We start from the raw sequence: 11,213 nt of genomic DNA on the forward strand, positions 1-11,213 counted from the left end.
CATCTTCAATTTATCCCACAATTCTTTCGATGTTGCTACATTCTTTATATGAACATAAAGAGCCGGGTCAATTGTTAGAATCAACTTCGCTTTTGTTCTCGCATCGTCTGCAGCTGCTGGAGCAACGTTGGGCTCAGGTTTGATACACCCAACCATTCCCTCTAAGACAAGGAAATTTTCTGCTGCGAAACACCATTCACTGTAATTTTCACGCCCTTGCAGTTTCGGCACACTAATGTGATAGTTCGAACTGGACGCCATTACTGATGCCTGACGCGACACAATAAATCTGCACAACTCAACACACTTAGTCCTATTCTGCCACGAATTATTATTATCGATAATGTCCTGATAATCAATAATTATACTGTCGCGAGAACTAAGTACTTTTTATGAGCCAGGAGCGGCCTGGGCCCATAACCTGTAATAAAACAACGTGACTGAGCGAGTACCGGAAAAGAACTGAACTTTATTTTCTAAATACAAAAGTAAAGAATCTCATAGACAACATTTGATGACACTCTGGTACAAGATGTCGCTAGTAGTAGGTACATCTATATTTTGCTATTTATAATATTTATCTTCAAATAAGTCATACAAATTCTTAATAGGCCGGCAACGCACTCGCGAACTTGACATTAAGATTGTCCACGGACAATCTGTTCGTTTACCACCTGTTCCAAGAAAAACAGTAATAAGTAATAATCTTTTTAATATTTCAGTTTACTATAAATTACAATTTTTAAGTTTAAAAATTCTTAAAAGGCCTGCAACACACTCGCGAACATTGCGAGTGTGCAGTAACGGCGGTATCAGTTAAGAACTGTTGTAATTCTTGTTAGGGCACGATAATTATACACACAGTATCCGTAATAAAGAAATATATTTACTGTTTAACTTGGAAGTGATATGTCTGCTTCCTACCACGATACACATTGGAATGAAACAGAAATGACCTGGAGCAGAGTGAGGTAAAGACAATTTGGCGCCTCGACAAGATGGCGGCTCGATCGCTCATTCAAATCACAGGAAAAAGTCAATACAATGATTAATTTTTGCAATATTACTCAAATAAATCAACATGCCCCCTCAAAAATTAATTCTTGTACAAATCAAATGCCTAAACAGAACTATATAACTTCCAAGCGAGTCTGGGAAAATACAAAAATAATGATCCAACATTTGTTGCTCGGATAAGGGAAAACCCAGAAAAACCTTATCAGATCATTTCATCATCTTAAATTCGATACATTATATACATTACATATAATTATCAGAACACAATGAATATAACAGAATAATTAAATTAATAACAAATAATAGCCAACTCATTAAATATTATAATTGTAAACCCATGTTTCTCCTCATTTCATGAAACGTAACCGCTGGTAATGGTTTTGTTAACGCATCTGCAGGTTGTTGACCTGTGGGAATGTATTTTAGCTTTATTACATTTTTCTCTATTTGTTCCCAAGAAAAATGATATTTAATATCTATATGTTTTGTCCGCTTATGATTAGTCGGATTATTTGCTATGCTTATACAGCTGTTATTGTCTTCATATATTACAATAGGAGTGGATATATCAATATGAATACTCCATACCAAAGATTTAAGCCATAAAGGCTTCATATAAGGCCATATACTCAGCCGCTGTGGAGGAGGCTGCTACTGACTATTGTTTCTTTGTTGTCCAGGTTATTGAACAATGTTCAAACAATTTAAATATATACCCGGTTGTACTCTTTCTATCATTTACATCATTACCTCCCCAATCGGAGTCCACATACCCAGTTAAGATGTTATTATATTCACACCTTTTATAACATAATTTAAAATCAGTTGTGCCTTTTAAATATCTAAGCACTTTTTTGAGGCATTGCCACAATTCTTTATTATTTTAATTTGTGTACCTACTTAATATATTAACGCTAGTGCTTAAGTCAGGTCGAGTACATAACATTATATACATTAGACAACCAATTAAATTGCGACATGGAGCAGTGTAATTTTTTTCTGAGTTTAGTGCTTCATAATTGAGTTTACTATCCATAGGAGTAGTTGCAGGTATTTGTTGCAATCCTGCATGCAAAATTTATTTAAAACTGTTTTAATATAAGCACTTTGATCTAACATTATCATATCATCGCAACGAGTTATTTTAATTCCAAGAAATAATTTAATTTCATGTAAATCTGTCATTTTAAATTTACTCATTAAATATATTTAAAAACTGTTTATTGTATTTACATTAGCACTCACTATTACCAAATCATCAACATAAAGTACCACATATATATTTTTCTGTATATCTCCTTTATTTAGTATATAAATACATCTATCTACTGATGAATTCTGAAAACCCTCCCGCCTAAGAGACTGTTCAAAAATTTCAAACCAGTATCTAGCGGCTTGCTTTAGCCCATATAATGCTTTATTTAATTTACACACATAACCATTTTTGCAAGACTGGAACTTTTTTCTGGAACTTTCATATATATTTCTTCCTGTAGTACCCCATTTAGAAATGCAGTTTTTACGTCCATGTGATGTACAAGTAAATTATATTGATTAGCAAAAGCAATAATAAATCTAAAACTAGCTATTCTTGCAACAGGTGCAAAAGTCTCATTATAGTCTATGAGATATTCCTGGCTAAAAGCCCTAGCAACGAGTCGAGCTTTATAGCGTAAGGGCTTTCCGAATTCATCATTTTTTATATTAAACATCCATTTGCAATCTATAATATTTTTGTTATCTGGCCGTGGTACTAAAGTCCATGTTTTATTTAAAAATAGAGAATTTAATTGCACCTTCCCAATGAACTCTATCGTCTCGTGTTTTAATCTCTTGAAACGAATTTGGTATTTTACACAAAATTGAACTAGCACACATAAGGTTATCATCGATATCTTTATAAGAAATAGGGGGACGACTTTAAGCCTATCACTCCTACGTGGTTCAATACAACTGGTTGTGTCCTCATTATTTACGACCACTGAAAGATCATCAGAATGTGCATTTGGTTGTTCAAATTCGACGATGTCATGGTTAGTTTTGCGAATTTTCTGAGGAACTTCATAATCATCAGATTTACAGGTATCTGATTTATATCTGTCAGTTTTTTGAGACTTTATTGACTTTGAAATGTTGTCAATGTTAACATTATCATGAGAATTTACTATATTCTCTTCAGGTCGCAACGCAGGCCTGGATTGAAGTAATTTGTCTCATCTACTATGACATCTCTGACAGTAATAAATTTTTCGCATTTAGGATTCCAAACTTTATAACCGTTTGGTTCGTATCCCACAAGAATACCTTTCCATGACTTAACATCGAATTTTGTCTTATATAACTTATCATGCACATAAACTGTTGAACCAAAAAAATTAAAATATTTTATTTGTGGTTTTTTGTTATGCCACATTTACGAATTCAATCATCATGTAAGTAATTTATATATTATTTAACATTGTACATTATAGTATGAAGTTGTAATAATTTTAAGCAGCATTATTTTCTTTAGGTGACGTAATTGGTGAATAATATCGTAATTGAAAAGGATATTTCTCTTTAAATGTACAAGCTGTGTGTGATGCAGAAATAAAATATATTAATGTTGTTCCCCATGGCCTGGTGCCGCTCATGATGCAACAACTTTTGTAAACTCAGTTCTACAAGTTAATTCAAATTTATTGATAAGAAGGTAGAACTTGATAAATGTGCCAACTAAATTAACAGGTATATTTGTTTATAGCTTAATATCGTACAGGTCTACTGAGAAATCACTGGATGGTTGTTAATAGTGCTTACTCAAATATACCTTATTCATTAACACCATTTCTCTGACTGACCAGAGATATGATGAAGTACACATTAAGAATAGGAATACTATAGAGAGGTAGGTAGGTAGGAGGACTATATATATAGTATAATTTAGAGTATTAATAATTATACTATGTCAAAAAGTTGCAAGATATGTGACCCAAATGAAACATGATGTAAGGTTAAAATATTTGTCTTTTTCGGAAAATTTGGAGTATGGAAATGTCGCTTTAACATTGTATTTATTACTAGCTTAAGTTCAAGCTATTGTTATTGCCACAGCTGTTATGCAAAATATTTGTAAGGATTATAATTTGTAGATATACCGGCAGAAGTTTTAGTTCCAACACTTGATACAGTTTCAAGTCAAGAAGTTAATGAAGGAAATCAAGATGTAACTGAAAGAACAAGCTTTATTTATTATTTTGGAAAATTAATATATTCTTCTTAATTCTAGCAGAAACAAACATGTTGTATTTAAATGTCCTTTTGTACATATAAAATACTAGTACTTATTTTTCTTAGAAGAAAGTTAGTTAAAATTTTAATAAGTTATGTCGTTAATCTACCTATAAAATTAAATTATTATTTATCATAACCATGTAATGTAATGAAATATTAGGAAAAATAAATAAAACATAACATAATATAAAATTTATTTCATTATACTCTTATATATTACTAATATGTAATCCAATGTTATAAACAAATGTTATAAATGTAAACCAATGAAAATGTTAAAACCATCAACTTCAACTTCAACGAACATTAAAAAAACAGAACTGGTACAATTGGTTCAGGCTTTGTATAGTTATGCGCTTACCTACACATTCTGCGATTCATTTTTTATATTATAGATGACACTGATGACAAAGGCACTCTTCTCGGTTGCTGGAATGAGAGATAAGTTTCATTAGGTTAGAAAATTATGGTTCCCGAAACTAAGAGCCTTCTGAAAAGCGGTCACCACGTTCGAGTAGTCCACAGGAAAACAAATATGATGCCAAACTCATTGCCGTTAATAATTTTTCCTAACGTTTTAAATATGATAGCAAACGATGGAAAGCCATTAAATAAATTGACCAGGAAACCGTGTAAGCCTTCGCCCCATCGCCAAAGTTCTTTAGTAATTTTAGTAAGATGAGGAAATTGAATTGAATCACTATACATTTCTTAACAAAAGTCAACCGATTTAATTTAATTTATAGGTTGGTCTGACGCACGATACCATTGTAAGTCCGGTAAAACTATCGATGGTTAAAATATTTACTCTCTAGACCCTTCGTGTAAAACCAGCCATATTCTGCTGCTGGACAGGCAGAGGTAGGCACGTAAGCCATCTAATTGTGCGAGATTTTGAAAAATTTGTTTATTATTATCATATTAACAGATTTAAGTTCTACATTTTATTATATACCCAAGAATTTCATTACTCTTTTCAGTATTTACAATAAATCCTTTAGCTTCAAGAAGTGTTCTAGCGTCCTGAATATTTTGTAAACATTCAGTGTAGCTGGAGGACATAAACTTAATATTTCTTGTGTTAGCTTCTAATATTAATTTAATTATTCTAAATTCTAAACATTTTTATGAAACATATTCTTAAGAATCTTGCTACAAGTGCGCATGTGCAATAGTTACTCATTTGACTCGTTCGGTTGTTTACGAGTTGTTACGAATTGACTCGACCATTTTCCCGAAGTGGGATGGTCGAGTCGGAGGAGGGAGTTGTGATTATAAAAGAGGTTGTGACACATGCGCAGGGGCCACTTTCGCTTCCGACCGCCGACCCGTGCGGATGTCTGCTCCAGTGCTCTCTCCGTGTGAGTCATCAGTGCTGTAGTGCCATCTCGCTCGCTCCGTGTGAGTCATCGCCGCTTGCCAGTGCGCACGCGCTGTCCGACCGCTGCCTTGCTGCCTGCTGCCCTCTCATTGGTCAGTCCGATCGCTGCCTTGCTGCCTGCCGCCCTCTCATTGGTCGCTTCGCTTCAATTTATGAACGCGGGTTTACCTGCGGCCCTCAGATAGCCACCTAACGGTGCCAAACGGTTATCTGTCGGTTAACGCCTTGTGCGGGAGTGTTTTTGTTGTAATTTATAGATTGTTCGAATTTGCTTTGTTCAGTCTCTGAATATAGTTTACTTTTAGGAACATCGCTGACCAAGAAAAAGGTATTTTATAACCTTTTATCCACGATAATAGAGTTGTATCACAAGTAATAAGTGAATAACATTCTTTGATAAACTACCAGTGAGCGCGAGGTGGCGCGCGCGGCGCTGGACGCGACTGCCTATAGTAGGCTGTGAGCAAGCTCCTTCATCCTGGATTCCCCTTTTGCCTATGATTAAATTCTTTTTGACCTTCTTTGTCCTTTTCTGATTTTGATGCGAGCTTGTAGTCAACTAATCGCTTACTGAATAGGTACTTGTATACCTATGTTCCTTGAAGTTGTTCTTTTAGATCTTTTAAGGCTATATAGAATAAAGTTGTGTCGTGTGACTGAGTCTTGGTATTGTGTGTCACATTGGAATCCGCATCCATAAGTAATTTTAATAGGTACATATTTCTTGTTTCCGCAGACAAGAACACTGTGAGTGGCCTCTGCTAAACAAGAAGTAGCTGTAGCATTTGGTTTCATTTGAAACCTGCGTCCTATATTAATCCTGTTTGAGATTGCGGTCTTTTCCTCTGGGTTCAAATTGGGTGCATTGATTAGAATACTTAGATAAAAGTTGTAAAGTGTAAGCTTACTGCAAGATCAAACTGTATGTCTTCACCTGGAGTATTAGACTTTGATGGATCTTCTCCCGATACCTGCAGCAGTTCATTGTCTCATCCAGCGACAAGTGGTCGTTAGGGCGGCGGCCGTGCGTTACCTGTTACGCGACGCTTTTGGTTATGTACGCCTTCGTTCGAGGATACATCTGGAATAGTAAGGTAAATGCTACATTACAACTGGATTTACACACGTGTAGTTATAATTTCAATCAAATGAAAACTGAGGGTAGTATTAAAGTCTCAAAGCTCAATGTATAATAAAACTTCACTTACAGGTAAGTCATATTGACGATTTTGTGTTGTACTTTGCCAAAACATGGTAGGGAAAATACTCAAAATGCGGTATACCATCAAAAGAAGATTCTTCCTTATCCTTGCATAGGTTACCTCTTCCGTCCGAGAATGGGCCTCTGAAGTAAGTAGATCGGTTAATCTTTCCAATATGGACCGTCGATATTTGAGGTTTTAGAGGGGCGGGGAGGGGCTTGACGGCTACTTCGGAGCTTTTATATATACTCTAGGGGTAGGGCAGACAAGACCATGTGGATAGTGGGGTGCTCTGATCCGGTTTTGGGTACTTTTTTGATATTAAAAAAAAGTACAGGATAATACAGAATTAGATAATACAGAAAGTTACAAACAATGAAAAAAAATTTTCAGCTATAAATTTCATTTTAAAATCCACAACAGACCTTATGCAATCCAACTTTTTCAAAATTCCAGTAAGCAATGTTTATTTTTAACTAATGATTTATTATTTTATAACCTGACCTGAAATAACATAAATCAAAACTTACTTTAACTCATCCGAGTAAGGATTAAGCCTTCTGCCAGATGACCTAGTAAGTCTGGGCATCGCAGCAAATTCCTCGCCAGGACTAGTCAGCCCACTAGGACCAGCAACCGGTTCGTCAAGGATCGGCGCAGAAGAGGAGGCCGTGACAAGCGGCTAATTTGAGTCCAACACTTGCACTTCACTTAACTCTTCAAACAATGGGCTTCGGAGACGCCATGGTAGTCAAACGTTGTAAGTTTATAGGAGTACGTAAAACGATTTCTACTGCAAGGGTGACAAACGATGACTGGACGCCATTAAACAAAATGAATGGCTTAAAAACAAATTTAGTGATCACCAAAAAGTATCGATACCCGAGTAGTATCGATATTTTCAATAACTTTTGTACTATCTACAAAACAAATATGGGCATTTAAACCGATGATCCATATTAGAAAGTTTAATGTCGATACCAGAGTAGTATCGATACTTTGAAAATTTTCGGAACCCTACACTAAGTGATTGACGTTTGACATCAATTATTTGTCAAATATATTTTGTAATTGCGTGTTACTTACCAATTTGTGTGAAAAGTTTTAATAAATGTATCTCATGAACCGTAAGTTTGCGCAACCTAAATCTTTGCAAAACTCTTTCTTTTAGTGAGTACTATCTACAAAAAAATGGGCATTTAAATCGACGGTCCATATTGGAAAGATTATCCAAAACAGCTTCACTATTAACTATGTCTAATGAAAACTTTATTTTTAGTGTTAAAGTTTGGGCTAAATTTTGTTTTCCTAATGGTGATGGGACATCCATTGAATCATTAAAAACAGTGAATGCCCAGCATAGGATACTATGTGAAAATCATTTGAATGAATCTTCATTTACCAGCAGCGATAGGAAAAGACTTAACAAGTTAGATTAAGAGTGAATAGAGGAGGATATAGACCAATTAAAAAACAAACATTGTAGTCCATATAGAGCAAGTTATGACATCCAAGTGAGTATTTACATTCATATTCTACCTAAGTCAAATAGACAAATTTTTATAGTCATGCTTTTTTACATAGAGGTAGGCAGTACATTTCTGACACACATCTAGGTGATATATGGATGATTAAAAGTTTTCTATTTTCTCCATCCACTTATTGGATTTGTTATCTTTTTCGAATTTTTTATTCAATTATTTTTGTATATTTTCCAGGAACCATCAACTAGCAAAGGTATTTTGTAGGACTTGGACGTGAAAAAGTTCAGTGAACTTACACCTCAAAAGCAAACGCTGTCTAAGAGATGCAGAAAAAATCTATCTGAAATAGTGAGGCTCTGAAAAAAGTTTCAAGGTGATAAAAACTCCAAAAGATCTATATTAAGTGTACTAACATCAAACGAACCTAGCAATGAAATATTAAAAAGCACATTAAATAATTCATTTTCTTTACTATTACAAAGCCAACTGAAAAACTTTATAAGAAAATTAACTGGAATGAGATGGACACTGGATGATAAAGTGAACGTCTTGAGCATCTATAAGAAATCAAACTTTTGTTTTATATTATTGATTAGGTTATTTTGAAAGAAAATATTTTTTTAACTGGATTATTATACATAATTATAAGTTTATAATAATACAAATAGTTTTAATCCGGTATAAAAAATTGGTTTCTTTCAATGTGTAAAAGCTATGTTAACCAAAGACAATACTAGGTTATTTTGTCAGCTCTCTCGAGGCATTATTGAACAAAATTCCAATGGTATGTGGAATCAACAGCCCAGTAATACAGACAGTAAAAGAAATCACAAAAGACCAAGATGTCAATGATAATTTATGTAAAATGGCTTTTGATGAAATGTCAATAAGAAAAAATCTGACATATAACGTAAAACTCAATGCTAAGGCCGTACTACTGTGATAGCAAACCATAGTCGAACTTTCATGGTTATCGGTGTTCGAAAATGCTGGAAACAGCCAATAGCATTTTACTTCTCAGAAGATTGTGACACAGCAGACAAGTCAGCAGCTCTTGTCGAGGAGGTAACCACTTTAGAATATTATACAAAATGTGGTTGAATATTAATTTTTACAAATTTACATTGGCTTATTTGCTTGAGTGCATGTTTCTGTGCTGGATTGAAAGTTTTAAATTAAAAGATTTAATTTTTTTTTAAACGGTATTTCCAATTTACACTAGATATACAAATAAACAGAAAACTAAACATAGGTTGGTATAATAATTTAATTAATTGAACAGCGGAAAGATATTAAAACTTTTTTATGACTTATTTATCCATTGAACCATGACCATCCATTGACTTATTTATCCGCTAGTGGCCATGTCTCGACCGATTAATGTCCAAATGCTTTGGCAATTATTTCCCTGCATCGAGTAGTTGTTAGTATTGCCTTATTGCCTAATTAAAATAACTAATAATTGATGTACCTCTGCTGTACCATATTTATTTTCTTATTGCCGCTTGACCTGTGATTGGTTAAAATAATGCATTAATTGTTTTGAGAATAAGATCATAACCTTCCATTGCAGGTACAGTAAAGTGGAGCCACATAGAGGAGTTTTATAATAAAGATCGCGAGAATCCCAACCGTGTTTGCTCCAGCTTTAACCCAGCACCACTTACAACCAGTACAGAATGGCAAACAGAAAATCAAAGAGCGCCTAGCAGATCAAATTTTAAGCCATTCGGTTGCAGTTGGAATATTTGCCAAAGTAAGATTCAAAATTTTATTGAAAAGTACTTCAGCAACGGTTCCCGAACAAACAAACAGGCAGAAAATTCAAAAAATTATAGAACCGTGTTTAATTAAATAATTTTAAAATTACAAACACTGTTATTAGTATATTGTTAAACTTGTCGTATTTAATTGTAAAATAGAAATGAAAAATAAAATTAATGTTAATATATATATAAATCTCCTGTCACGATGTTTGTCCGCGATGGCCTCCTAAACTACTTAACCGATTTTAAATTAAATTGGCACACCGTGAGCGGTCTGGTCCAACTTAAGAGATAGGGTAGCTTAGATCTTTAATTATAGTCGCAATTTTATTTTATTGCAAATTATTTGTCTATAATTAATTGACAGTCACAATTATTCGACTGAATTGAGTAAGTGATCAATAGATGGCACTGCTATGGTAAACCGACAAACGTGTCATATAAGCTACAATTCAATATCATGATTACCACGTGTTATTGAGGCTAACTAAAACCACATTCTATGGCAGCTAGTAATTATATAATTTATTTTACCTTCAGATGAATGATGACAAGACGCCCCTGGAACAACTGTCGCTGGACAAGCTTTTCGACTGAACGGAGATTCGACCGACAGGAAAGAGGTATAAACACTTATTATAATAATACTTGACATCTGTAATTGTGGATGTGATCCAAACCCCACGTCGGTCCAATTAAAAACTAGCTTAGGCAATTAGTAGCAGCGTTTTTAATACGCTGAAATTATTATTCTTCGAAGACACTAAACCTAGCTGCGCAACTGAATATCCCTGTAACAGCCAGGTGGAACCTCCAAACTCCCAGGGAAATTAAGTGGCATCGCCGACTCAGCTACGCCTACGTCTGGCTATGCTCTCGGGGTGTAACTCCCATGATTTAGTTAATCGTTATGAAACGAATAACTGTGTGTAGAAGAGAGTGCCTGCGTCTGGCTATGCTCTCGGAGTGTAACTCCCATGATTAAGTTAATCGTTATGAAACGAATAACTGTATGAAGAAGAGAGTGCCTGCGTCTGGCTATGCTCTCGGAGTGTAACTCCCATGATTTAGTTAATCGTTATGAAACGAA

General features: G+C 34.5%; 3 long non-coding RNA genes across 6 annotated transcripts; 2 read left to right on the forward strand and 1 right to left on the reverse strand.

Moving 5' to 3' along the window:
* The first annotated feature begins 2,715 nt into the window (after nucleotides 1-2,715).
* Nucleotides 2,716-4,329, forward strand: LOC123715719. 2 transcript variants are annotated; one of them, XR_006754460.1, is made up of 3 exons: nucleotides 2,716-3,449; nucleotides 3,530-3,904; nucleotides 4,149-4,329. It is a non-coding gene; the product is annotated as an uncharacterized LOC123715719 (long non-coding RNA). The 2 variants fall into 2 exon arrangements; XR_006754461.1 differs by having other exon boundaries at nucleotides 2,720-3,449; nucleotides 3,761-3,904; nucleotides 4,149-4,326.
* Nucleotides 4,330-4,614: 285 nt separating this feature from the next.
* Nucleotides 4,615-7,895, reverse strand: LOC123715531. 2 transcript variants are annotated; one of them, XR_006754442.1, is made up of 4 exons: nucleotides 7,404-7,895; nucleotides 6,880-7,016; nucleotides 6,606-6,752; nucleotides 4,615-4,719 (listed from the first exon to the last, which is right to left on the reverse strand). It is a non-coding gene; the product is annotated as an uncharacterized LOC123715531 (long non-coding RNA). The 2 variants fall into 2 exon arrangements; XR_006754441.1 differs by having other exon boundaries at nucleotides 6,580-6,752.
* A 23-nt stretch (nucleotides 7,896-7,918) lies between these two features.
* Nucleotides 7,919-10,929, forward strand: LOC123715530. 2 transcript variants are annotated; one of them, XR_006754439.1, is made up of 5 exons: nucleotides 7,919-8,000; nucleotides 8,153-8,387; nucleotides 8,592-8,730; nucleotides 9,931-10,113; nucleotides 10,664-10,929. It is a non-coding gene; the product is annotated as an uncharacterized LOC123715530 (long non-coding RNA). The 2 variants fall into 2 exon arrangements; XR_006754440.1 differs by having other exon boundaries at nucleotides 7,922-8,043.
* The last annotated feature ends 284 nt before the right edge of the window (nucleotides 10,930-11,213 follow it).

This window comes from Pieris brassicae, chromosome 10, assembly GCF_905147105.1.
Source record: "Pieris brassicae chromosome 10, ilPieBrab1.1, whole genome shotgun sequence".
NCBI lineage: Eukaryota > Metazoa > Arthropoda > Insecta > Lepidoptera > Pieridae > Pieris > Pieris brassicae.